The sequence below is a fragment of the Myripristis murdjan genome, chromosome 15 (assembly GCF_902150065.1).
Source record: "Myripristis murdjan chromosome 15, fMyrMur1.1, whole genome shotgun sequence".
NCBI lineage: Eukaryota > Metazoa > Chordata > Actinopteri > Holocentriformes > Holocentridae > Myripristis > Myripristis murdjan.
In genome coordinates, this window is record NC_043994.1 from 7,497,136 (window position 1) to 7,523,857 (window position 26,722).

Genomic DNA, 26,722 nt, shown 5'->3' on the forward strand with positions numbered 1-26,722 from the left:
AGGTAACCCAAAATGAGGCTACTCACCTTATTTTTGCAGAAGTAAACAGTTAGCTGCACAATAACTGTGTGGCACTTCCGTTTTCTGGCAAAATAAGAGAGCTAGCTAATGTTAGAAAAAAAAGGGTGTACTGTAATCTTAAATCGACCGACTGTAAATATGTTGGACAGTAACTGTCATCACAATAATGGCCTGGTGAAGGTCTGTGCAAAAATAAATAAAGGCCTGCAGCGAATAGCCGTCTGGTTCTTTTAAACGCCTGGGGTCCAAGTTGATTTTGCGGATTAAACGCCCGGGCTATTAATTGGTGAAACACAGTAATACTAAATCCTAAACAGTTACTAAGTAGATTCACACATGTGTAAACCAGATGTGCTAAAAACAGATGGTGATAACCAGCCAGATACTGTGGCTAGCTAGCTAACAAGCTATCTACGCACAGAATCGATGAGGTCAGCAGAAGTGCGTACATATGTCACTTTTGCAGGGTTTGAAACTCACTTTTAAAACTATTTCTTGAGATTTGTTGTTTGCTATCAACTCCGGGATAGTATATCATAATGCAATTTTAACATAAATATTCATTTTCTGATGTGTCTCAAATGCTAATGTTTATTTTGATATTTTTCGTAGCTATGACAGTACCAATCATGATCTATAGACTACAGACTAATAGGCGTAGGAGAAAATACTGATTCACTTAAGTATCATGATTCCGTTTTTTTTTTTTTTTTAACTAATTTTTTCTTTCCCTCTTGATATAATTTTTAAAAATCATAATAAATCATAATATCAAATTGCAATACTTAAGTGTTTAACCCTCCTGTTATGTTCAAATTTACTTACATCTTTTAAGTTTGGGGTCAATTTGACCCCAGCAGTTTAAACCTCCACAAAATTATTATAACTAAAATTGTTACCAAAGTTTATGTGTCAAGTACTTTGTTTCTTTGTTGATGACCTAAATAGCCCTTTAAATAAAACATAACCCCCCACCCCCACTTATACATCCAATATTCCTGTTACGCGACTATGGAAAAATATGCAAATCACCATAAAATCTCACAGATTGACCTAAAATTGGAAAGAAATATTAATTTTTGGTGTTTTAATGGCTTATTTATAACAGATGCGTACAAAGTGTGTACAGGACATTGAAAACATATCATCATGTGAATTTCATGTTTACTCGGTAGTACCCATTAAATTAGGAAAAGTCATTAAATATGAAGCAAAAAAATAATAATAATAATAAAAAATGATGTTTATAATTTATTTAGAGACATTAAACACTGAATGGGGTCAAACTGACCCCAAACATAATAGGAGGGTTAAATACTTAAATACTTGATGTGCATTGTTTTTGGAAATATGACTCATGATATACAGTCTGCAGAAGTGTATGATTCAACTTTTTTTTCTCGCATCGTCTCGTGTTAAAAAACACGAACAAAAATCGCAATAAATCATAATAATCGCGGCACTTGCAGGTTCACAGTACATATCAGAGTATCATGACAGGCCTGCATCGGGAGAGGAGTTTATCATCCCAGGCCTCCTGGCCTCCGAGTCTATAGATCACCAAAGTGACTTGAAGCGTTCAGTTCTAGTTGTCTTGACAGAGGAATGGGAAAATGAAGCGGGGGAAACTGCAGTTTCAGACTATTGCTTTGGATTTAGCATGGCTGTACGTCTTGTCTTGATGTGGTGTGGAATAGGTTTTAAGCTGCAAATGAACCAAATCCATAAATCCAGTGTTTGCTAGCTTACAGTTACAGTAGCTGACACTCAAATTAACATCTCATGTTTACCAGTCTTAATGTGCTCGCAAATGTATATTTAAAACTAGACTGAGTCGACGTAATGGAGCTTTACATCTATTACGTGGTCATTACATCATGGTTTCACATGTATACAGGACAAAATTATCAGCAAACAGGAACCAGAAACCCGATTTGTTTTCACAATAGATTGCAAAAATAAAGGAATTGGATTTGCCCTGAAAGCCTCAGCTGCTTCAGTGATCTATAAAACCTTCAGCCTCCCAGATTTCTGCTCTCCAACACTGCTAGCATAACTTATAATACCTGGAACAGTGCACGGGATCTGATTAATTGTTGTGACCCTTGTGGTGCTCAAATGGATATATATTTCATGCAAATAAATTCTGTACAGGACCACAAATCTTAAAACACAACATTTAATGAGTCCAGATGTATCCTCACGACACCTACACTAATTCAGGAGTGATTCCGCTCTTGTCTCTTTGGACCTTTCTACCAAAACGTGGGACTAGCAATTGATGACGCACCCAGTTTCCCACTTTAAGTGTGTTGAGATGGCCAAGTTGTATGTTTTGAAATGCAATCAGCTGTTCACAGCTGCTGTTGCCTGAGAGAGCTGGACTTCCTCTGTAGCCTCCAGAGGGTGTGTTCCACCTCCTGAAGACCCTCTACACCCTGATATTCTTGGAGTGATATGTATAATATAGCAGCGGATACAGTCAGAGTGATACATGTGGATAATCTGCTCATAGTCGGTCTTACACTGTCAATTTACAGTATTAGATCCTGTTGTCTCTTCAAAATGTGTCACTTCAAAGTATGAAACCCTCACTAGCATCGCTAAGACTCATTCCTGCACACTGATTGTGCATGGCAACTAAGACAAATGTTAAAACACGATTTTAATATCAACATACGATACTACAGCGTTAATTTCACTCGTGCCCTGTGGAGGTGCGGTCAGTGCGTCACATCATGATTACATGACTAACTTTGGAGATGTGGGTATTATGCCAAGTTCCAAATATAGCAGATAATCTGACCAACAGCCAACACTCAGTAAACATTTGCCTTCACGGTCCTATTCATCATCTCTGTGATCATCTACTTTCACTTTTAGATCGTAACATTTGCTAGTTTTAAATCAGCACTCCGGAAGACAAACCTCACTTCTCGTTGTAAATGATCCATCTACAAGAAGATCAGCTACTGTCTGAAGACACTTAAACTAACATTCAGTTTCCATTCATTGCCTCACACAGGCCAATTCAACAGAGTTCAGGAAATATTTGCAATATTTTCCATGTTGCTCTAAAATCTCTCCTGCCCTTTCACTCCTGTGTTTTCTCCAATCATACAAAAATGAAATGACAAAAAAAAATCTCAAGTTTACTCAATCTGGACCAGAAAAGAAAGAAATCTAACCCTTTACCAAGCTTTTAAATGTGTAAGTGTTGATCTAGAATCAGAGGTTAAGTATTATTGACCAGCTCAAACATTTAAAGATGAAAACAGACGTTCGGTGTCCTAGATCCGCATTTCTACTTGGTTTGATAAACAGCACCCAAAGTTCAGAAGACAGATGACAAAGTTACCTTAACTCACCAGTTTGTCATGTCTCTTCATCCTCTGCCTCTCCTCTTAACGTCCTCACTGAAAACTAACAGGAGCACAGAGAGAAAGAGGGAGGGAGGGAGGGAGGGAGGGAGAGGAAAAAGAGAAGAGGAATGTTTTAATCACCCTGGAGGAAGCCAGCTATCTTCCCACACACATTGCTGAGAGTCCTACTCAGACACACAGACACACACACCGAGGAATACCTCCAGAGGTCAAGATGAATCAAAGAGGAGAGAGGGGGGTGGAAGCGAGTGAGAGAATTGGAGACATAAAGAAAGAAAATCAGGTGCCAGAGCAGAATGAATCAAATGTAAAGGGAGAGGCAGAACAGGAAAAGATGACAGAGAGGAACAAGAGAGCAAAGACAGAATGGAGAGAGAAATGCATCAGCGCTATGGCTTGGCTGAGTCATCTGTAACCACTTCCTCCACTGACAGAGCTCTCTACTAATGACTAGCCAACTTCTGGAGGGTGCGCGCACATGCACGCACACACACACACGCACACACACACACACACACACACACACACACACACACACACACACACACACACACACACACACATATATGAAAGGCTTTCTTACTTAAGACAGAATTTCACCCCCTTTGCAAACTTCAGGCCTCAAAGCTTTCACTCTCTCTTTAACCAGAGAGGACTGTGTGTGTGTGTGTGTGTGTGTGTGTGTGTACGCATAACCAAGCCTGAGAAGTTGACCAATATGCTGACCTCACCCTGTGTGTCATGAGAAACAGCCCTATCTACTTCAGTTGGAAAAAAGCAGCATTCCTTTTTCTCAGCATTCCCAGCAGTGACATTTCCTCTGTTGTATTTATCCAGAGAAGCTTCAACATTTCTCAGCACCACTGTGCTTTACATTTAAACAGTTACATACATTCATACAGTCACACTCTCAATATAACCAGTCTTCTGCTACTGACTCTTCAGCAGCTCTACTGAAGAAACTGGAGATTAAGTGCTCTGAGATAATAGAGGCCCTAGTTTGGGGATGTAAAGCAGTGGTTCTCAACCTGGGGGCCGGTGGCTGCCATGGGGTCCTTGGAGGGGTTCCAGAGGATCCCCAGATACACGGGGACTATTTTAATTTCATTATTATTTTGTTGTGCTAGAGGTTAAGATAAGATAAGATAAGATCAACTTTATTGTCCCGAAGGGATATTTGTCTTGGGCAAAAAGTGCTGGGCACAGCTGCACACAGATATACACTCAGTACAATCATAGACAAACAGTACACTACAAACGAGACACGACAACATACGAGACATCTCCACTGTGAGCTCAACAGGATCATCGACTCAAGATAGAGAATATTGCAGGTTAGCCCAGTCATACAATTTTGTTCATATGTTTCACACCATTGTTAATCTGCCAATATACAGTATAGACGGATATGATGTGGCAAAATATGATCAGATGGGGATCCCTGAGACTATATCTTATCAAATATGGGTCCATGGCCTGATGTGTATCAATTTGGGGGTCCTTGATGAGTACATGGCTTCAGAAAAAAGAGACAAGTGAGAATTCCATGAAAAAGAGAGGAATGCAAAAGTTGCAAAATGAAACCAATAAGAACTTCTCACTATACTTCTCATTCACTTCCACCAAAAAAAAAAAGAAAAAAAGAAAAAGAAACCATTTCCAGTTCAGGTTCATTGAACTCTGACCTCCTCACTTCCACCAAAAAAAAAAAAAAAAAAAAAAAAAACAGTCTGCAATATTTCATCTCCTCTTTTGTTGAAAACAAATTAAAATAAAGAGAGAGTTTGGTTTTATTGGTTTTATTAATTTATTATTTATTGATTGAAACTACATTTTAGTCTCATCTCATCTCATTTCATCTTTTTCATCAACTATATAGCATGTTAATATAGCCACTCATCAACAATACTGCATGTAAACATAGTCACAGTCTTTAATGGCCTGTCATCTTGTCCTTGTCTCATCTCGGTCACTGAAAAAAAGGTCATTGAACATATTTAGACATAGTTCTATGTCATACACGCTCCACCCTCGAATGGACTTGGCTATTGGTTTAATATATCGAGGCATCACCTCAGCACCTGAGGTGATGCCTCAGATCTTCGTTCTCCTGCCAATCAGGTTTTAGGCGCCTCCTAGTGTCCAACCCCTATAAAACCTCTGCCTGGTCCTCTTTCTTTTTCACTCAGCCACCTGACCTCTGGATCTTCTGCAAGGTTTTGTTTGACCATCCAGTGTTGCAGCATTCTTCTTAAGCTCGTCATCATGACCTCTAAGACCTGTTCCTCCTGTTCCTGCCTGCTGCCTCTCCAGCACAACCACACTGAGTGCTTTGTGTGCCTGAGGACAAGCCATAAGCAGAATGCCCGGTCCTGTGATGGCTGCCTCACTCTCCAATGTGAGAAGCAAGAGAGCGAGCAGAGGTTTTTAGAGCAACTAGCGTCTAGAGCGTCTAGAGCAACTATGACAAGTCTGATGACCATCATGTCATTGAGGAGGAAGACCCCGACCACCTCTTTGATGATGGATAGCCTCAGGTTGCCCACCACTACCCAGCTGATGACCTCCCTGTGTTGGTTGCCTCTGACACTGTCAGGATGGGCACTCCTCTTCCCCTGGCTCTTTCTTTAGATGATGCCAACCAGTGGGCTGCTGCAGCAGGTCACCAACATGTTGTCTGCCCCACGATGGCACCCATCCATGAGTATGCCCAATGTGAATGGAGTGCACCCATGCAAGTCAAGAACCCTACCATTCCTTATGGCCCCTACTGAGCTGTGGAAGGGTGGGAGTGGCACCAGGAATCGCCCCTGTGTAAGGATGAAGACAGGGCCTGCCTCCTCCCTTCATCTACCCTCTGCCTAGGTGATTAGCCATCTCTTCCCTCTGAACAGGATAAGCTTATGACCACTTCTTGGGACCATAGTTATGCCTGTGCTAATCAGGTGATTGCACTCGCTAACAACCGGGCCTTCCTCATGGGTTCTCTAAACTTGCCAGTCAGCACACCAAACTCATCCTGTTAAAGTTAAGAGAGGTTCAGGTGATGGCAGCTGCCATTTTGAGAATGTCACAGGCCTTCATTATCAATGGCGGGAGGGCCAAATGCACTGCACAGGTGGGTCAGGGGCATCTGTGGCTGGACTTCTCAGGAATAGTGCCAAGTCCTCATCTCCCATGAGACTTTGGTCCCACCTGCACCCTCCTGAGCCCCCTCATTTGTGGTAGCAGCAACAGCACCAGAGGCTGCTAGGCTGGCAGCGCTCCAGTCTCCCTCCAGGGAGAGACCCTTGGAAAAGCCTGCCAGAAACACCACCGGATCTTTCAAGAACCTCCGTCCACTTACTGTGGCCAGGGCCAGGACGGTGGAGTTGGTCGACCTCCCAATTGCAGACACCCTTGCAATCACACTGGTTTCAATAAATGGCATTGCGCCAACCAGTATTCTCTCTCTAGTGACTTTTCTTCCACAACTTATTTTTATTCTCAGGTTGCTTCAAAATCTAGTGCTAACAGGCTCATGAGGTGTCCTACCCAGGCCAGAGGGGTTGGCTCCCCTGCCTCCACGGGTGGGTAAATAATAAGGGGAATAAAGGGAATACAGTGTTTGCATCAGGCAAGGGGGTGTCAGGTCCCCTACACAGACTGACACTGTCCATCCTGATGTGGGCAGAGCATCACCTTTGCTCCCTCAGAGCCCACCACATCCCAGATCCTTGAACATGGGGGTCGACAATATCCAGAATATCCATAGACATCGAGAATATCCATAGACATGGGGGTCGACAAAATGTCCAGAGGGGGTCCTCTCCAGGACAAATAGAGTATTCCCCTAGAGAAAGCTGAGCAGATCTGATCTATATTCTACCTGACAGTGACCAATGTTCCACCATTCAGGGTGGATGCATTGGTGCACCCAGGGTGTATTGGTTTGTGGAAAAGTTCTGAAAACCTATGGAAAACAACATTGGAATCAGCTGAGAGAACTAATGCTTGAAATAATCCCCAGGGTGGCCTTCTAAAACATCAGGCCTTCTAAAAAATCAGTTGTGTCTCAGCCTTTAGCAGCAAAACTTATGTTAAACGTTTGTCTTATACCTGTCCATAATTGTAACCTAACAACGGCCAAATCCAGTTTCTTGAATTTCAGTTTGAAGCACACATACTTGAGAAGCTGAGTCTGAAAATGAATATGAAAGAGCATGTCCAGATTTGGCCACTGTTACATAATATTATCTATAGCCACTGTAAAAAAAAAAAAAAAAAATGCCATGACTTCTGGTGTTGTTGTTGTTATAGGAATGAATTCCCATGCTGTCCAGTTCAGTCTCTTGTCCCGAGGAAACCATGGGAACTCTGAGCTGACTTCATAAATACACACTTCCTCTTGTGCAGTTCCCACGCTGGTGAAAACACACACACACACACACGCACACACATGGCTCAAATACATGGACTCACAGACACACTGTACAAGACAAATACATTTGGACAAGACATCTCAGACATGCATAATTGCATTCACCAAAATATGAAACACACTCTCACATATATCACTGCACCGGATGCTAGTTCAGCTTGGTTTAATTAGATATGCTGTATACTGACTGTTGAACAGGATATGGCAGTTTTGCAGAGCTACTGCTGCATAGGCTACATACGGAGATACCATGCCTGATTGAAGCCCCTCTGAAGCCACTCTGAAGCCAACCGTCAGACTTTAGATAATAATATAGTGCAGTGACACAATAAAATTCAAAAGCATGCGCTCAACAGGCTGGGAACAACTGTTTTGTATTATATCGGACAAAGTAAATTTCCCCAAAAATGATATATTGAAGGGATAATGTACATGTCGTATGTTCATGTGACATGAACATATTCATATAAACAAATGCTAATTTTGCTATTGCTAATTGGTAAAACACCTATAATTCAACCTACAGCTAGGTTATGAAAGCTCCTCCAGCTGCTGTCTGATGTCTGACAGCTCTTTCCTGGAAAAAACCTCTGGCAAACAGGAAGTCACACGTTTTACATCGCCGGATTGGAGTAAATGGAGGGAAAATTCAGTAGTTAGCATGAGCCATGAGCACCACCATGGCTGAAGAGACAAAGAAAAGAGAAAATCAAACTTTACAACCTTTACAAAGAGCTTAAAAAAGAAAATGCTGAAAAAATGAAAATCTTGAGTTTTACTAAGTTTAATCATAAACTGAATTATCAATATGATGTGAGCATGTAATTTTCAACAATTTTAAATGTCGAAATCAGATAAATTTTTGAAAATCAGTGTGGGGTTAACTGTGAAAAAAGGTTGGGATCTTGTGGGTTCGAAGACATTGTTGCTGCATTACTACACAGTGATAAGAGGTATGCTCACTGGGCTGGTATGCAGTTACACAGTCTGTTTCCTCAGCACACCAAACGGAACGTGTCTGAGGCAGACGGGGGAGAAAGGAAAAAAAGAGAGAGAAAGTCTGAGAAATGCTGGCTCAGCGTACCCCCGGTGTGGGAGAATTGAGGGAGACTGCGTTTCTACAGATGAGTCAGTAATAACAGCACACATCATATCAGAATGAATAGTACAGTGATCTATCTTTGGCGTCCAGTGGGAATGAAACCTTGAACAGAGTCACTGCTGTCAAAGAGTGTGAAAGAGCATCTGGTGCCACTATCTGACCTGAAGAGTCCTGTAATCCTCGTTACTAAAAAGCTCTTGTAAAATGGCTGTTACATTATGCTGTAAAGTGATAAAGAGTGAGATGGCAGCCGTACATCTCCTCTCATCCTGCCCCCTCTATGTAAGCGGATGGTAGCTCTGTTTCAGTTTGCGCACGGGGCTGAGAGACCATCCGGGACAGTACCGGTGCTGTGCTTCATCATTTCCAGAAACACTTTGATTCCAGTAAAAATTATAACCAGCTGTTTCTGTTTTTGTTGATTTCGGCACAATTCAACCCCAGTTGCCATAGTTAATAAGTGTGTTTTTGTCATTCTCTGTTATGCCACGACTGCTCCTTTTAAGCAGTCTGAGCATTTTATTCAATATTAGCAAAAAAACAGCCAGTAAAGAACTGAATTGACTGTATCCACTGAGTCAATGCGCAGTTTTACACTATTTTATCTTAGTATTACTGGGTGTTGTGCTGGTGCTTTGTTTACTGTTGTATTGCTCAAAGTTGAAAGTCATGCGGTCTGCTGTTGTTATGATGGAAGTTCTTCCCTGACCACACTGTCCCATGATAGTCCAAATGCTGTTTCAAACGCTTTTCGGCCCTCATAAGAATAAACTCTAGCAGAATGACAGAATGTGTGACCTTTTTCTGTTTTTTTTTTTTTTTTTTTTTTTTTTTTTTTTTTTTTACCTCAGTGTTGAAATGTAAGTTTGCTTCTTTCCCTCCTGCAGATTTGATCATTGTGTTCAAGATTGTGGTTTTATCACCTTGTTTCTTTGTTTTAACAAAAAAAAAAAAAAATCCTCATATGTATGTATAAGTGGGTGTATCACCACAGGGTATTAGCGTAATGTTTCAAAATGAGACCTGTCATGTGCGTTCTTCAGGAATACACAGATGAGTAAAGCATCTCGCTGCAGAAAACAGGGTTATTCCCACATGTGGTCACCCCCCACACAAACCCATCCACCCACACACACACACACACACACACACACACACAGCTGCACACCTGCGCCGCCCCATCCTGTCTTTTGCTTTATCTGTCCCTGTCTCACTCCCCCTGTCCTGCTATCTGTCCAGCCTCTTCCTCATTCTCATTTTTCACAGTATTTACAGTAACTAATGGCCAGTTTACACCACATGGCTCGACTATATCATGTATCAACTATGTTGCACCTGCACCAGCTACCTAGACAGAGATACACAGACAGTCTGTATGTAATATGGGAAATAACCACCAAGTCACCAGTCAGATGCTTGTCAGTTTTTGGCTTTGGATAGTAAAACAACATTTCATTTAACCTTTCTGGGGATCAAAAAAGTGTTCTATCTATCAATCTAAAGTAAACCAGCCACTTTGGTAGGTAACCACCTATTGTTTGTGAGTTCTAGTCCAAAAAACACTACAAACTAATCTGGTCAGGAAGATGACTCACATATTTCCATTTCCTGCTTTCTCCTCAGTCTTTGCACCTGTCTCCACTGTATACAGTATGCCCTGAGGATATTCCTAAAAAAGATTATTATTAGCCTCTCTGGCATCCTCTCAATTTATCTGTCCAAGTTGGGAAAAATACGTCAACAGGCTGCTGTCGCACTCGCATTTCCCCCTTCTCCTTTTATCTTTGGAGGCTCAATCCCCCTTGTCAACCCACAAGAGATGTAGTCTTGAGCCAGCATTTCTCACCATCTCTCTCTCTCTTTCAGGGCCATGAATGGCAGTCCAGACTAGGCCCACAATGCACCTCTTCCGTCTTATCATCTCCAAAAGACTGGGCTCCAGTCCACCTCTTTCTCCACAAGTTAATGAGATTGGGCTTCCCGCCTGCCTTTAAAATGCACGTCGCAGCCAACAATACATCTGGACTGGATTTTGTTGCCAGTGATTCGGGACAAGCCCGGTCTTGGTTACAGTCCCACAAGCCAAGATCACAAAAGGAGACAATGGTTTTCTGTCAGGCAAGTGCTATTGCATGACCAAGTCCAGGTGGGAGTTATACTCTCACTTTTGTTACTTTTTTTCAGTTATGTTTTGTTTAAAATAAGTCATCCCAGGTCATACATGAGAAACCTTAGAGATTTGATGGTGTTTCGTTATACCTCAGGTAGGGTTATGGCAAAATTGTGCGCCTCCACTGCTACAGCAATTACTTCAGCAGAGCAATTCCACCTCTAATTATAGCATCAGACACCACTGTGGCCTGGTGGTGTCTGATTCAAAGAAAAAAATCCTTTCAAGTCTGTGTTTTATAAGAAACTTCATAGATTTAACTGAATCACATTCTCCTTCAGGCTCAATAGTCAGCCAAAGAGCAGAAACAAAACAAGGGCGACCGCATCACGGACATCAGAGACCTGGCCCGGCCCCCGCAGTTTTAAAGCACAGGCAGTCCTAAACACACTGTATGAAAAAGAGTTCATAAGTAGAAATTAGAATAACAGATTAGCATCCCCACCATTAAGTGTGTAGACCAAAACCCTGATGAAAAATATTATTTTAGACGGACATCTGTGAAATATGCTGTTTTGCCCTTTCAGGTACTTTAAGCAAAATGTGAATCATGCTAGTTTATCTTTCATTTCATGTTCATTTCATTCTCCGTGGGATTTTGGACTGCACGTGCTATCTAAATGCTACCATACATTCTACAAAACTGCATCAGACTTTGGTTTTCTATTAAGTTAAATGTAAATGCTAAACAGGCCGAATTTTATCTTAAGTTATTTCACTCAAAAGGTCTTGTCACATGTTCTTGGCAATACCGGTAAAGTTAAAAAATCTAAAAACTCTGTAGGAGGTTTCAATGTCCTGCTGACGTACAGGAAAATGTGTATAAAATGATGCACAAGACGTCTGGACATTACATATTTGATGTAATGCTGCAACCATAAAACGACGGCATCTTGGTTTGAATTTATCACTCAGTATAGGTGTCATGTAGCTTCAATGAAGCCGCAACCAGCAGATACACAACGTGGATGTGATGTTGTTTTACAATAAGGAAAATAATGTTTTTTTTGTCTTACTTAGGAGCTATCTAAGGGGCCTTTTCCATGATGTCTTATGTTTATTCATTACTCACGTCTGTGGCCCCCTGTATCCCATGTCTTCATCTCTTTCTCCCTAACACCCACTGCTCCCCCATCAGCTCCCTGTCCAGCCTGAATGTCATTGTCTAGGTCATGAGTCAGAGGAAGCAGGGCAGCTGACTCACCTCTGTATCAGTCTAAACACCATTAGCTCCCAGGTGGTAGACAGAGCCCGCTATTGTGTTTCTGATTACCCTGGCCGAGCACACAGACAGGCGGCGGTGACGCGCACATTTTCCCTCTGAAAACAGGGGTTACCCTGTGTGTGTGTGGGTGTGTGTCCACTGAGTTCAGACAGAGTTAATTGAAACTGAATGTGTGCGTGTGTTTGCATGCATGAGCTCAAGTTGTGTGCACCAGTCTTTGCGTACATCTCCATCTCGTGTAACAGCGTAGGAGGAAAAGTGCCCTGCAATTTGTCTATTAGATACTGTGTGTGGCCCTGTGTGTGAACGTTGTAGGTCTTAGTGTGTGTGTGTGTGTGTGTGTGTGTGTGAGCGAGAGAGGGTTTGATTGAGAGATTGAGGGTGTGATTCATGCATGAGTGTGAGACCACCAAGGCTGACACTTTGTAGGTGGCATAATGATATCATTCAGCGCCCGTGCAGTACTTACCCTGTGGAGCCTCATTTAAAAGCGATTGGACAGGCTTGCTTTTTTTCAGATGTTAATCAGCGTGCATGACAATATTAAAATGAAACACATACCCCGCTGGTGATTTTGAAATTGCACTGTATGAGGTTTGTTTTCTGGATTTGCATTGCCAGTAAGTGACTGAAATGACTTGACTGTAATACATGCTGTAATGCTTGCAAAACATCAGGAAGATCATTATTCCTATTCTAATCTGTGGTAGACTTGAGAAGAAACTCAAACAAATGAAATTATATGGACTTTAATAACTATTAACTATTAATAATACATCAGCAGTTAATACTATTATACTATCGTGATGATAGGAAGGCTTCAAAAGAGTAACAATGGTGTGGATGTCCCAGTGTGGGAACAGAGAGCAACTAGGAACCATAAGGGAGAGGGAGTCCACACACACACACACACACACACACAGAATTAGCCTAATGCATTGCCTCAGCTGCGTCTCTGTCTTCAGTGAGCTGATCAACTGTGTGAACCAAACTCTGACTGCTTCTCACTGCTCTCCTCCATTGTTGTCTGGGATATGCCAGTCAATAAAGCCAGCTGACACCCTGCAACCAATCAATACCTTCCTATTCCCCAGGGGGGTGGAGCTTCAGACAAGGCTCACGGACGCTCCAGAAATGCTGGATATTGAAAGTGCCCACTGACTGCTTGCTGGAGGGCAGAAACACACGGGGACTCCCAATTCCAACACAGGACATGGAACCCAGCAGCTTAACTGAAATGGTGGGAATGAAGAAATGCTGCCCCCTGCAGATGCAAATGCTGAACTACAGACTTCCTGGTGAGGTGTCAGGGCAGCTAAGTCACTTTAGTTTGTGTCTGTCAGACACTTTCACCGTTTTAACTGGCCAAATAGCCAAATAGATCAGTTACCTGCAAAGTGGCTTGTGGAGCAGACAGACTTCCCAGGCACAGGCACAATTTAGCAGCAGCTGGTGTTAAAGCTACACAAAGCAAGCTTATAATGTACATATCCACCATCTTACCAGCCTAAATCACTAACTGTCCTGCAACAGAGAGGAGAATCAGCCTCCCATAACTGAGACACAGTGGATTCAGTCTGTCTGTCAGACTGTTCAGATGAAACTTCCTTGTTTCTTTGGTATCTTTTGGTATAAAACATGGGAGACAGGTGGGCCTGGTGAACAGGAGTGTGCTGTGCTGTTTACTGATTTCACCTCACAAGACTTCTGGGTGCTGAACTTCAAATTATTCAGACTGTTACCTCTCACTGCCAAGTGTGATAGCGTGGTTTCAGTTTCCCTGGTGCTACTGCACTCTGACTCTGAGTGTATTTACACCAGATTCTCACAGAAAAAAAAAAAAAAAAAAAAAATCAGCATCTGTTGTTATTCTTCAGAAAGGTAGTAATGGATACTGAGTCTACCAGCTAAAATTAACCCTATAGAACCCAGAAGCCCAGGAGAGGGCTTTTAATTTTGGCAGGATTAATATAACCCTTTGATTTGATTTCATTTCAAAATTTTATACAAAAACAAACCAACAAACACAAAAATCCAAAATGCTACTTGCACCCCCCGCCAAAAAAAAAAAAAAAAAAAAAAATTAAAATAACATTTTTGATCATTTTTTAGACGAGAACCTGCATTTTCTAACAAGAGCATTGTGTCTTCGTAAGCCAAAGTAAAATAAAAATAAATGATAAGTAAAATAATGAGATAATACCATTAATTACAACACATAAGAATACTGATTTCTTTCCTTATTCCACACAGAGGTCAGATGTATCTATGATTATATCTGAATATGACAACCTGCAGAGGAGCCTGTACCAGCTGACAACAGGATACCTGCGCTGTAGCAGCAGCTGTGGTTAGCTACACTGAATGTAATGGCTGTACCTCTCCACTAAGTGGTGCTGTAAGCTCATGCACTGCACCAGGTGGTGACTGTGAATACAGCATCCATCACAGTCAAAGCAAAATCTCATATACTAAACACAGAACCAGACAGGACAGTATCTGAGTATTATTATTCAAATAATCAGACATTATGAATGCTCTGACTTGTTATTTGCATATTTGAGCTTTCAGTGCCAAACTCAGACCTGTGATGTTAAATCATACTGTGCCTGCTGCATATTTAAGGTTGAAATATGACAACAGCACAGTCAAGCAGAGCAAGAGCACAAGCTCAAGGTAAAGCACAGAAATATTTGTGATATTTACTATCAGAGAGCCATGGCTTTTACCTTTGACCTCTTCACAACAGAGGTGGACTCCTTGTTCTACCTATGTGCTGACTGTAGGGTGTTCTGAGTAAGTGAGCAGTGAAGCTGCATGCAAAAAAAATAAATATGCAAATGCATGTGAAAAGTATGTAAATGATGTAAATACACAGTAAGGAACTGATGTAAATGCATCTAAAGCAAATGATGTAAATGCGTCTGAAGCAAATGATGTAAATGCGCCTGAAGCAAAAAAAAAAAAAAAAAAAAAAGGAAATAACACAGTTTACATGAATAGATTAGGTTTAGGATTTAAGTAGCAACTAGCAAGTGAAAGCCTACTTTTTCTTCTTTTCTTGACAGGAGTTTCAGGCCCCGCCGCCACCACTTCCTCTGCTGTGAAGCCACTGGGTGCAGATCTTTACTGGAAACCAGTAACTCTGACTAAAAACAACACACTGGTAGAGTACGGGTTGTACGGTGCACTTGTGGCAGCCGTTAGTTACCAAAACGCTGCACAGGGTGAGAGTTCGGGTTAGACAGTTAACCCCTCGCTGGCGTGTACACCAGAGCTGTCTCACATCCTCTGCTCTGTTACCTGCAACCAGTGGCAGAGCCTCAGTTACTGGAAAGCACTGGCTCTGACTGAGTAGCATGATTGGTCACAGAACAGAAGTAGTCTGCAAAAACCTTTGCACAACATTGCAAATAAGTGGGCAGATTGGGCTCCCCAAGACTTTACTGTTATATGCCTGAAAAGATCAATGATTTCTCAATGCAGTCAATTGAGGAAGTGGATTTGCTTCAAATTTCAAATACAGATAACTGATACGAGAAGGCCACCACATCAAATTTATTAAGATATGGTGCAGACTAAATGCCAGAACTACACTTTCTTTAAATAGTGTGAATAAGCAATCACAATGTAAAACTACAGTTAATAAAAATATAAATGCAACATGAAAGAAATGTCAATGTTTTTTAGCGACTGTTCTAGGCGACCTCAGCAGTCCAGTGAGTAACACTATGGTGTTGTGTCAAGGAGCGACAAAGTCTGCATGAGGAGGTTCATTCAATATGTTTTTAAGTCAGCTGACCTTAGCTTAACTCCAAAGAGCGCAGAGCAGTGTTCATTTTTAGTTAGCTTTAGCGTTAGCGTTAATGTTAATACTGTCCTTTTCCTGACCTTAACCGTCATGACGAACCTTTTCCTAACCATAACCAAGAATGTTTAGTGGCTTGCATTTTAGTTAACTCATTACCTTGCTGTCTCAGGAACTGGTCCTTTGGGTCATATAATGGCGTGCTCAGACCAAATATGAAGTGAAGTTTTGTGTTGCTGACTTCCGCGAATACAAACACAAATCCAAGTTGAAAAATACCAACTCACACATACATGAATTACACAAATATTGCACTGTCGCATCATTCACGACGCGGAAATTTGCATTCTTTCGTGTCGCCTGACATGAGTTCACGTTGCCTGGTGCAAATTTGAGTTGATTTGCGTCTTTACATTGACTTTCTATGTAAAAGAGTTGCGTAAAAAACTTGCCTCGCATTTAGTCTGAACACAGAGAAGCTGCTGTTGGTGGTGTTAAGAGGTTTGGAACAAACAAAGGAACAAACTGTGGTCACAGCGATTGGAGGAATTATATAAAATACAGGAATTACATGGACCTAAAACTACACATGTTGCGTTTCAAATTTTGTTCAGTATGTAAGTCAGTCAATAATGCTCAAATGTCCACCTGAGCGCGGAACAATTCTCCAACTTGCAAAGCTGCGAGCCTCTGGAGCAGTTTGTCTGTTTTCTATCTGTCTTTTGGGGTTTGATTTGGCTTGAAAGCAGCACATGGAAGGAACAGTATTAAACAGCTGATTTCAAACTTCCAGAAGTTGGACTCTCCTGACCGTACATGAACGCAGCATGACAGTGATGGCTTAAAAAAATATAATGTCTAATGGCAGAAATTCCAGATCTGGATCACCACCAAAATCCAATCAACTGAACTTTGAATCAAGGCTGATCTGTCCACCAAATTTCAGACAAATCCATTGGCAGTTTTTTTTTTTTTTTTTTTTTTTTTTTTTTTTACATGAAAACACAGCATCCTTCCAACTTGCTTGATGAAGGCATAACAATACCCATGTGATAACACAAGCAAGCCATATGGACCAGATGCTGTTAGCTATTAACTGTCTAGACACTGCCAAACACATTGTGATAAGACAGCAATGTTCCTCCCAGTTCAGTTTGATCAGCCACCTCCTTTCACATCTCACTGCTTTTTTAAAACAAACATGAAGGATAAAGGTTACAGGCGGCCATGGGAATAACACGCATGCACTGTAAAGACATACATACACACACACACACACACACACTGACACACACACTGACACACACAGCTGACAGGGCTGAGGATTAGGAAGAGAAACTGGTGCTGCGTTTGTGAGCTCTTGTGTCTCTTGTCTACATTATGTGGATTTTGATTTAACACACAACTCCAGCCATGCTACACCCAGCTCCAGGCCCAGACATCTGTACTGTACATCGGGAGAACCGGGAGAATCCCCGAAGCGCCGGCCCGTCACTGGCCTGGTGACCTGCCTGTCTTTTTTTTTTTTTTTTTTTTTTTTTAAGACAGGTTGCCGGCCAGGCCAATCAGCTGTCAGGCCGGTCCGGTCAGTCAGATCTTTTTTTTTTTTTTTTTTTTTAAGTCAGAGAGACAGGGCAGGCCAACCAGAGGCCAGCAACCTGTGAAGAGATCAAGACGTGATTGGTTTGTTTTGATTAACACCCGCCCCAACAGTCCGAGTACGTTGTAAACACAGGCAGCATTTTGAGGAGGGGATGTCGTGACTTGTGTGTGTGTGTCTGACTGTGGAGGGGAGGAGAGGAGGTGGAAGAAAGGGTTGCGTGATTGAATTGAAGTTAACAATGAATTCCCCCAAATTAATTCCCCAAATCCGGGGGAAAAGAGGAAAGGTGCGGAAAGGGAGAAAGGAAAAAAAGGTACTCGAGGAAGATGCGGAAGATGCTACCGCCCAGAAATATGTTTAGCTGAGATTTCTGTTTTATTAATGTCGTAAAAGCCTCTGAAAATGCATTCAGACCATCATGAGACTCAAAAACTCCCCACTCCGATACTGCTACTACTACAGCTACTACTACAACTACTACTACAACTACTACTACTACTACAATTACTACTACAACTACTACAGCTACTACTACAACTACTACTACTACAACTACTACAACTACTACTACTACAATTACTACTACAACTACTACAGCTACTACTACAACTACTACTACAACTACTACTACTACAATTACTACGACAACTACTGCAACTGCTACTACTACTACTACTACTACTACAACTACTACAACGACTATGACTACCACTACTACTACTACAACTACTACAACTACTACTATTACTACTACTACTACTACTGCTACTACTACTACAACTTCTACTACTATGACAAATACTACTACTACTACTACAACTGCTACTACTACAATTACTACTACAACTAGTACAACTACTACTACAATTACTATTACAACTACTACTACTGCAATTACTACTACAACTACTACAGCTACTACTACAACTACTACTACTACTACTACAATTACTATGACAACTACTGCAACTACTACTACTACAATTACTACTACAACTACTACTACTACCACTACTACTACTACTACAACTACTGCTACAACTACTACTACTACAACTACTACTACTACTACTACTACACCTACTATAACAACTACTACAACTACTACTATTACTACTACTATTACTACTACTACTACTACTGCAACTACTACTACTACAGCTACTACTACTACTACTACAATTACTACTACTACAACAACTACTACTACAACTACTACTACTACTACAACTACTACTACTACTACTACAACTACTACTACTACTACAACTACAGCTACTACTACTACTACAACTACTAGTAATACAGCTACTACTACTACTACTACTACAACTACTACTACTACTGCTACAACAACTACCACAACTACTACTATTACTACTACTACTACTACTACTACAGCTACTACTACTACTTCTACAATTACTACTACTACAACAACTACTACTACAACTACTACTACTACTACAAGAACTACTACTACTACTACTACAACTACTACTACTACTAGTACTACTACAGCTACTACTACTACTACAACTACTAGTAATACAGCTACTACTACTACTACTACAACTACTACTACTACTGCTACAGCTACTACTACTACAACTACTACTACTACTACAGCTACTACTACTACTACTACTACTACTAGTACTACAACAACTACTGCTACAACAACAACAACTACTACTACTACTACTACTACTACAAGTACTGCTGCTATTACAAGTACTACTACTACAACTACTATTACTAATACCACTACTGCTAGTACTACTACTACTACCACTACTACTACTACCGCTCAGGTTCAGATAGCCTGTACACAATTTATTAACTGTTTATTTAACTTTATTAACTTTAATTTCACTGTGCAATCATTTATACCTGTAGGACCTGACAACAATTCAACACTGCAATATCCCTGTGTATATATGGTGTATAGGTATACTTTTTACATGTGTGCAATTTCTTATTTATGTATTCATTGTTGTAATATTTTGTAAGATTAATGCACATATTTAGAAACAATGCAGACTTTTTGCAAGTATGATTCATTCACAAGTATGATTAATGCACGTATCTATACATAATTAACCCAATTGTAATATAAGCCAATTTCCCTTTGGGGATCAATACAGTATTTCCAATTCTGATCATCCTGATAATGTGCTTTTTTTTTTTTTTTTTTTTTTTACACAAATTTGTGATGCTCATATTTTTAGATTTCTTTCTTTCTTTTGTATATTTCTTATCATTTCACTTACGTTGATAATATATTCTTCTCTTGAGAATTTGAACTGAAACTGACTGAGTTTCCCCTTGGGGATCAATGAAGTATTTCTGATTCTGTTTCTGAATATATTACCTATAATACTACTCTAACTATTCTAATGTCATGTTAGAATAGTTGAAGAACCAGTGTAGTGTTACTAATATATAGTGTTAGAATATATAGCGTTAGAAATATATACTACTATAAATATATAGTCTAACTGAATTCATATTCATCGTATCTGAGACTGACTAATATCAGAGCTGAAAAAAAAAGCTGATATCAACTGATAGCATATTTTTAATGAACGCTAATATCAACCCGATATATTTGACAAGACAGTGCATTGTAATCCAGGTTGTAACCTGACCAATCAGAAGCCAGCGGGCTGGTTGTGAAACAGAGACATGAGGAGCATGATGTGTTCCACCCCCAAGTCCTGAGACAATGAGATGACTCAGAGCTAAATACAGTATATGTGCATATGTCTGTGTGTGTGTGTGTGTGTGTGTGATGTAAATGCTCTGTACTCGTTTGTTTTTGTCCCTGTGAAAAAAGCCACAAAGCTTCAGCTCATTTGAATGAGCAAGCTGTGGTTTGCGTCTCTCTGTGACTGCAGTGCATGTAGCAGCCAGGCACACAGAGCAGTGATGTGTGCCTGCACCCTCAGCGGGGTCACGGACAGGGACACTACCTGAGAACCACTGTACAGTTTAAGCTCATGGTTTCAGTCTCGCCGCGCGTCTTCTCTAACCCGTTCCTCCCTCCTTCTATCTCTGTCTCCACAGCAAAACGTCCGTCAGAGGGCACGGCACACAGAAACTTATAATCACACAGTTCCTGGTTTGAGTTACTCCTCCGCATGCTGACACAATACACTGATTGAATATCACGAAACCTGGACATGCTAAATTGTGATAATGGTACGATGGAAAAGCGGCTTCATGGTAATGAATGACATTAAAGGTCAAAAGGTCATGGGCATACTAGTGGTTCTACATGTTTAGGATTATATTTACAAAATGTGTATAATTCATGTTTCTGCTTATTTTTTCCTCAATGTAAGCAGTCATATTTTAGAACTCCAATATCATTTTTCCTCCCTTTTCTCCAGCCATTGGTTTCCATTCATTCCACAACGATATGAAAATGAATTTCAAGAGACTTCAAGCTTTCTTCACACGACGATTCCATCACCATAATAAAGTCGTCCACATTAGTTTTCCTAAAAGCAGGAGCACTGTTGGGTCTTGATGACTTGAAATTGGGTGGATTAAAACTATCCCTATGTCAAGGAAAATAGTCCTCGGGGAAACATTAGCTTAACGCAGCCAATTATCAGTTCTGCTGGCTATGAATGGTGAAGACTTTGTTAGTCGCAGAAACAGAACATTATCCGGTGTCTCGTTCAACCAAAAAGTTCAAATATGAAAATCAAGGGATTTTGATGATATGTTGTGAAATCTTTAGTACGCCCTTATGATTTGCAGAATGGTGTGTTGAATGTAAAATTGGGTAAATTGTAGTAAATGGGCCAAGAAGAAGTCTTCAAGAGCTCAGTGTTACCACAGTAGGAGGGTTGTCCTACAGTACAACACCTTCTACAGTTTGTGCATTTTGACCTATTTCTAAAAAATGCTTCATTCATTCCTTCACATGATCTAGTGCATTTTTCCAACTAGTGGACTGGTGTTGGCTGAGCAGTGTGAACAAGTTTGGTGTACTGGAAGAAGCCTCTGGCCTGCAATGCTGAGCAAAAGAACATGGCGGTTTGGTGGACGGGCATGCTCTTACATCTCAAAATGAACTGAAACCAGCACATATTGTACTCTACTGTTTGAGTTTGCATGTGAGCGTGCATGTGTGTGTGTGTGTGTGTGTGAGAGAGAGAGAGAGAGCTTATCAAGAGGAAGTGACAAGTATGGTCAGAGCTGACAAGAACATCTGTGACGTGCAGAGAGAGAGAGAAAGACAGTTCATTCAATACAGCAGTGAAATCGTCCCTGCGCCAGAAAAGGGTTTCTAAAGAAACATTTGCTTTTCACAGCCAATTATCACTTCTGTGGTTAATAATGTTGGCAAGCTGTAGAACCACAACATTGTAAGGTGGGTGTTATAACCAAAAACTGAAATTTTGATTATATGTTGTCGAATCTTCAATATGCCCTCATTATTTGCAAAATAGTCTATTTTTAAACTAAATTGAGGGGAAATAGTAGGAAATGGGCCACATGTTCAAAATCACTGGTATGGTCCTTTAACAAAAAGAAATGAGGAGGAGGGTGCAAGACTGGTTTTCATAGTCTTTTACCAACCTGGAGCACAAACTGGCCACAAATATTGTCTCTGTGGCTCAATTACCTCACTACAAACATGACATTCAGTCCACTAGTATTTAGAGTGCTGATAGGACAGCTTAACTGTACGTTTCTGTTGGATCTTGGCTCCAATGAGCTGTTTTGTGCTCTTTATAAGGACATTTAACTTGACTGTTTTGTCACATACAGGCCATCACAGCTCAGATGAAGAGGAGGGGTCCTGTGGGGGATGGGTAGGAACACTATTGATGCTGTTGCAGTTCCCATTGGTTGCCCATAGAGGGAAGCAGTGATCATAACTTAGTTATCACTCCTTAAAGGCCAATTCCTTACTGTTTTACATCACTGCACATCAAAAGCCCTGTTTTCTATTGCTTTTCTGTGAGATCTTTGCTATTTATCCCTCATGTTGGCTGTTGTCACAGTAAATATTTAAGACACTCCCTGCTGCCTCGTCTCGCTTCCCAACAACTCCTCCAACCCACATGACCACATCAGTCGTTTGTTCCAGTCCTCTTATACGTTTTCTAAATTATGAGTGCATACCACCCACAGGAGATCTCGAGAGGTTTATGCTCATTGTTAAATACGAATACAGATGGGGCCTTTTGTCCATCCTCTGCATGCATTTCATCCATTAAAGAAAAGAATTATCGTCCTCCTGTGGTGATGTGTTTAATGACCACCACCGTCTACCACACTGCCTCCACTTCTGCCTCTTTGTAGCTGCTCCATTATTACGATCTCCTCCACCGTTGCCATGTTTGCTGTTGTAGAAACTTTGGACTCTGAGCTGCCCTCTAGTGGATTTATTGCTTAACATCCATGCTCACAAAAAGGACACATGAAAGTAGTGATGGTTTGAAATGGACATATTTATTTTCATATGTAAAGGGAGTATAAATTAGCCTTGATACAACGCAGGGGACTGTTTCTTGAGCAAAATAACGTTGGCTAATGAACGTGAGCAAATTATCTAGTGAGCAAGCTAGCACACAAGCCAGTGAACTGGCCCGCTAGCCACTGAAAACACTTGGTTCCGGTTTGTAAAAGGTTATTGTTGAAGTTAGGGAAAAGTTTGTCGTAATGGTTAAGGGTTCAAAACATAAAGTAACGTTCGTATTGAACATAAAAAAATCAAACCCTGCTGTTACTTGGATGGTCACGCGATTTCGCCCACTTTATAAAATAATGTAATCAGCACACATGGAGCTGGAAGCTACATATTTATTCAGTTGATTCATGCAACATGTTAGTGTTAGCTTTAGCATTTGCTGGTGTAAATCTGCGGCGCTCTTCGCTATGACGATAATTTGAACAAATGCATGAACACTCTTATAGTTAGTCATCAGCATTGAGTTGTCAGGTCAGATTTCCAGTTTCTCCTACATGGTGTGAATGCGGATTAGTTTGGACCTGGTCAGTGTTAACTCAAATCCTGCGCATGCTTTTTAATTGGTGGTCATATTTGAAATTAAAATGCCCCTCACCTGCCAATCAAATAAATTTGCATTGCCACAACAAACAAACTGGAAACTGAATGTGAAAAACTGTTCCAAAAAAAGGACATTTGAAATTTTTGGGGATGCAAAATGGTGCAAATGACAAGAGGAAGCATCTACTGCTGAGGTCACCTTGGCTGCAAGGAAGAGGAATAAGGAAATGACTGTTCTGCTCAGTTTCCTCTCCTTGTAACACACACACATACACACAGCTGCTTGATGTCAGCGGAACTAACCTGTTTAAATAAAGGTTTTATAAATAAAACATGCAAACGCACTCCCTCCATATCTCTCTCTCTCTCACACACACACAAACACACACACTTCCATTGTCTCGCTTTTACAGACACTTTCTTTTTCTCCCTATCACACACACACACACTCCCGCTCTCTCTTTCTCACATATGCAATCTTTCTTCCTCTCTGTCCCTGAAACACACACACTCTCTCACTCTCTCTCTCTCTCCCTCTCTCAATATTCAGCCCATATCCGGGTTGACTGCTGCTCTGTCTCTAGCCACATGAATTGAGGAAACAGGGACAGGGAAGTCCCATGCAACTCATAATGAAACAAACATTCATGCTTGTGCGCGCACACACACACACACACACACACACACACACACACACACACACACACACACACACACACACACACACACACACCATTTACAAATTTAGGGTTAGTGAGTCCAAATAATGCAGAGAGGAGGTGGTGACATGAAGATGGGCAGTTATGACAGGAAATTATCTGTTGTGAAACAACTGTTACCGAAGCTCTAAAATAACACCTGCCTGTTATTTAAATTGAAGATAACCTTTGGCTCTGTGTATTTTAACTGAGTTGACAGATATGCCCTTGCTTGCAGCTATCTATCTATGCATCTTGGTTTTAAAATTGAATGCAACCAGTGAAATGTGTGGTGAAGAAAAGTGACTAATAAAATGTTTGAATATTTTTTTTTACCCTTTACGGGAACACAGAAGTAAGAAATATCTCACAAAGAGGAAATAAAGAAAACAAGTAACACATGCATAGGACATTAGTGACTACTGTATCAAGGCTGGGCAAATCACTTGCATGGACTCTGCAGTGTGGTGTTGCCTTTAATTTCTGTTGGACATAATACAATGCAACAAAAACATAGCATACCCCATGAGTGATAATTTAATCAGAAATGAGTACACCACCTTTGAGTTGTAATTGCAGTGCTGCCTTTTTTCCAATAAGTGATTTTGGAAACACTGGGGCATGGTGGTGATATGCAATGTTTCCCTAAGATTCTTCAGAGCTCAATCACAGGAGTCTGAGCATATCATGTGCAATGAACACAAGTCAATGAATGAAAAAGAAAAATGAACAGTCCCTCCCTCTAGTTTTATCATGTATCATAATGTGGAATAATTATGAGTTTACAGCATATTACAAGCAGCCCAATAAAGTCATAAATTGAGATGTTTCCAACAGCACTTGAAGGCAGCATTACCTTCAAACTTTGTTTGCAAACTTTCATGTGCACTGCACTTGTAATCGGGATTATTCCTACAGGACCTGAAAGCAGCATCTCTCAGTTAACGTTCCCTGGCCACAGAGCTGGGCTGAAGCTGTTGCAGTGACGCACTGAGTTAAAGACTCTTTCCAAGAGATGACCAGGCCTCATGCACCGATAAGAAAGGCTAAAAAATAGATTAGAGAAGGTGACACAAGTCAGGATTATTTTTAGTGTTGTGTTGTGCCAATGGGAATTTCTGTTGTGCAATCGTGGCAAAATTGTGGTAAGACCAGTGTATGGCGAAGGAGCTATTTCAGAGCAAGTCATTCAATGACTTTTTCAAAAAATTCAAAAGGAAGAGGAAGACCGGGTTACTATCTCACACTGACACCGCATACTTCCTTTTATCTGTGCGCATATGCCGCCCATTACGCATCAGTGCGCTCTGCACGGCTGGCTCTCCAAAGCCCTGTGCACCTCTTACCCGTTACCAATACTGCACTGTCTAGCTGTGCGCTTGTCACGAGTGCAAAAAAAAAAAAAAAAAGAAAAAAAAAAAGAGAGAGAGAGAAAGAAATATCGTTGCTATGGTGCATACATTTAACCCCAGTGAACGCACTGTGTCATCAAAGTACCTCAAGGCACACAGTGCGCTTCCTCATTTGGAGCTGTCAGGGACAGTGCTGCTGTGAAGTGGAGAAGCGCTGACTTTTCAATGTGTTCAATTCACAAATTAAAATGAATGCACGGACTTACCAGACATCACAGGCGGCGGGGCGCACACTTTGCGCTTCTTTTTAAACTCAAACAATATTTGCGAGGCGCACTCTGCGCCGATTTGGACCTTAACCATTTAAAAAAAAAAACCTAATAAAAGTTTGCTCTTCAGAGGAAAAAAAAGTCCACTTAAAGAAGAGCAAACCGACCCCCCTCAAATTCCCTTACTCCCACTAACTTTCTTAATTGCTGCAAATGGGCTTCGCCTCTGCAGCTCCACCATTCATACTGTGGTTGAGTGTCGCTTTGAGAGAGTTGCACTGTAATACTTTTTCTGTCTATACTTGGTCACACCCACTCCATAGAGAGCTGTCAGTCCTGCCCTCCCTGCTGCACTGAGGCGAGACTCATGAATGGAGTCCTCTGTCTGCCTTCATCTGTGCCAGTTAAACTAGATCACACACATACACACACCCCCAGATGTACATACACCCTGTCACTTACTTCCCATGCATATACATACATATCATTTATCTTTTGATGAATGGCTGCAGGTTAAAACATAGATAAGTGTGTTCATCTTAATAGCTGTATAAGTTGCATCTGCATTTACAAAATCCAGTCTTGGGTCACATAAGGTTTAAAAATACTTTTCATATTATTTTAGCCTTTAGGAGCC

General features: G+C 41.0%; 1 long non-coding RNA gene across 2 annotated transcripts in view; it reads right to left on the reverse strand.

The window, feature by feature from the left end:
- The window catches only part of LOC115372221 (uncharacterized), an 84,416-nt gene extending 58,068 nt beyond the window's left edge, over positions 1-26,348 (reverse strand). The window contains exons 1-2 of one of the 2 annotated variants that reach the window (XR_003929433.1): positions 26,083-26,348; positions 3,390-3,444 (exon numbers count right to left, since the gene is read on the reverse strand). This is a non-coding gene — a long non-coding RNA (uncharacterized LOC115372221). Of the gene's footprint in view, positions 1-3,379; positions 3,445-26,082 lie in introns of both variants that reach the window. The other variant, XR_003929434.1, reaches the window with a different exon arrangement.
- Positions 26,349-26,722: the final 374 nt, after the last annotated feature.